Source organism: Etheostoma spectabile, chromosome 18 (genome assembly GCF_008692095.1).
Source record: "Etheostoma spectabile isolate EspeVRDwgs_2016 chromosome 18, UIUC_Espe_1.0, whole genome shotgun sequence".
Classification (NCBI taxonomy): domain Eukaryota; kingdom Metazoa; phylum Chordata; class Actinopteri; order Perciformes; family Percidae; genus Etheostoma; species Etheostoma spectabile.
Window position 1 is genome coordinate 25,893,658 of NC_045750.1, and position 2,947 is coordinate 25,896,604.

Here is a 2,947-nt window from a genome sequence, read left to right on the forward strand (position 1 = left end):
TTTATCATTGACTAAATTGCAATAGCCACATTAAGACAATTACAAAGTTTCCCTACTACCATCCTCAAGAATACATCAACGGTTAAGAACTTCCGTCTCAGCAGGATTTGGAAAAACTGTTCTTTTAAATCAAGGCTAAAGACTTTTCTTCTTGATGCTGCCTTTTGTTTTAAATCAAGTAATTGTGTATTTGTTACACTGCACTGTAACTTATATTGTTGGATTTATTGTAGGTCTGTTATATTCCATTAGAGTGGTTTCATTTTGGTTTTAATGCATGTTTTAATGTGTTTTTTACTCTTTGTTTCATGTGATGCACTTTGAATTGCGTTGTTGCTAACATGTACTATATATAAAGTATATATAGCTGCCTTGAACTAGCTTGTCTTACCCTTTTCCCTGTTTTTTACACTCTATTTTGTAAGTTTTATTTAAGTTATTTGTGTTGTAAATACATGTAAAATTAAAATATGTTTTCTGCTGGAAGCTGTGGTATTCTTAAATATACAGACAGCCAAATATAACTCTTTTGTACTGTAAAGGCTACAACTAAAAGTGATATTAAAGTAAGATAAGTGCGCCATTTGTCCTTAATCAAAAGTCAATTAAAGTATTTAGCTTAACACTGGAGCTAAACTGGATAATTTGCTAGATATTATGGCCTTCTTTGTGTCAAGGGAATGTAAATTTACACATAATGTATAAAAACGTTCTTAGTGGATGGGCCACACCACATGAATAAAAAAATAAAATGAAAAAACATGAAAAAAAGTTAAACCAATGACAGCCTTGTGTTAATAACAATGTTGATATTAGTATTGCTTTGGGTTTGATGGGAAGGGGTTTGATGATAATCATGTGTATATCTGGGTATCCACCCTTTATGTTCCAAATATTTCCCTTTTGTTTCAATGTACTACTTTACAAATTATATGTTTAATCTTGTTACTTCCTTCCTGGAAACATGTCTGGTATTGTCTGTGTAATAATCATGAGTGAGTGGTGCAAAATGCCCATCAACCAGATGTGTATTAATAGTTTTGGTGCCTACACATGAACTGCACCCATACATGTCATCAGAAACATGGATAGTGATGGCGAGGTTACTTAGGTTTCATATCATATTCTTACATAATTTAAAACAAGGACACATAAAGCATGTGTTGTTTATGAAATGACAGACAGGAAGTTGAAGATAATTAAAGTTAAATTAAGCAAAATATCCATCCATCCATCTTTATCCGCTTATCCGGTATCGGGTCGCGGGGGCAGCAGCTCCAGCAGGGGACCCCAAACTTCCCTTTCCCGAGCCACACCAACCAGCTCCGACTGGGGGATCCCGAGGCGTTCCCAGGCCAGGTTGGAGATATAATCTCTCCACCTAGTCCTGGGTCTTCCCCAGGCCTCCTCCCAGCTGAACGTCTCTCCACCTAGTCCTGGGTCTTCCCAGAGGCCTCCTCCCAGCTGAACGTCTCTCCACCTAGTCCTGGGTCTTCCCCGAGGCCTCCTCCCAGCTGGACGTCCCTCCACCTAGTCCTGGGTCTTCCCAGAGGCCTCCTCCCAGCTGAACGTCTCTCCACCTAGTCCTGGGTCTTCCCCGAGGGCTCCTCCCAGCTGAACCTGCCTGGAACACCTCCCTAGGGAGGGGTCCAGGAGGCATCCTTACCAGATGCCCAAACCCCCTCAACTGTCTCCTTTCGACGCAAAGGCGCAGCGGCTCTACTCTGAGTTTGGAGACGCCAGGGTACAAGCGGCCGAAATGGGTAACCAAAATAGAATTTAAGTAAAACTATTTAATTATTATAATTATTATCAAATACAATAAACAGATAAATCCCTGCATGGATCTCAATTGCAAACAGTCCAGAACATAGAGCCTACAGAACAATAAATAGCTCCTGACATAATCTCTGTCCGTGGGGAGGTCAGCTTCAGAGAATCCGACGCTCGTGTTGTGCAAGGCCGGGGGAAAAAGCTGGAAGGAAAACAGCTGAGAATTACGCACGCTGTTACACAACTCAGTCACTACTGATTCACCTCAAAGGTATATAAGCTGGTGGTGGTGCCAGGGTTGTGTTATAATACGTAGGAAAACATAGAATTTTCTCTCTGATCATAGCTCTAATCTTCTTTCAGCCCATGTGTCCCATTATCCAAGTCTGATCTTTTCAAAACTAAATTGTTAAATACTTCCTCGTAACGGCAATGATAGAAAACCGACCTTCCGTTCTTTCCAACTCTCTGTGTGAATGCTCATTTTGTGCATTCATGTCAACATTCAACCCTCAACAGACAGACATGTAAAAGATGTCGTGTGTGTGGAATGGACGAATCGGAATTGAAATGGAGTATAATGTAGCATATACAAAAAAGCAAATTATTTAAAAAATGTAACTAAAGTCTTCAAGGTAAACAGACACCAGACCTCCAGCAGTTTAAGCTCCTTCTGCTCTGCTGGCCAACAGCTTGCCCCGGTCCGGTTACTGCGGTACACCTGGATGTGGGTGGGAAGGATTACAGAGATTCTTTGAGACACATAGCTGGGCTCAGGCCTTCTGGGATTCTATGATGCTGTGATGACCCCCTATCTCAGAGAGCAGTTTTTTATACTCTTTAATCCTACGGAGAGTCAATAAGCCAGCTTGTTTTCAGCCAAGGCCTGTCCAATATTTACATAGTGGCATTCAGTGTCTGAAATCATATCATATCCGTGAAAATAAAGTGCCTAGAATAAGTACCACAGCCATACAGTGTATGTTTAGTAGTGTTAATTCCAGCTTGTTTAAGCCTGCATTCTGTGCAATAGGATACTGTTCCTATTTGAATCCGCACCAGCGGCGGAGTGGGACCAAACAAATCCACCGGGAAATTTCGTAGACCACCCGCACACCAGGCCCCCGGATGGTGTTGCTGAGAACTTGTGTGATATCCCACAAAATCGCCAAAA

At 41.4% G+C, this 2,947-nt stretch overlaps 1 protein-coding gene across 1 annotated transcript in view; it reads left to right on the top strand.

Annotated features, from left to right (window-relative positions):
- Window positions 1–736, top strand: part of olfcb1 (olfactory receptor C family, b1) — a 9,752-nt gene extending 9,016 nt beyond the window's left edge. Inside the window, exon 6 of the mRNA XM_032543355.1 lies at window positions 1–736. This exon is cut by the window's left edge and continues 2,044 nt beyond it. The gene's annotated coding sequence lies outside the window, so the exon portion shown is untranslated.
- The last annotated feature ends 2,211 nt before the right edge of the window (window positions 737–2,947 follow it).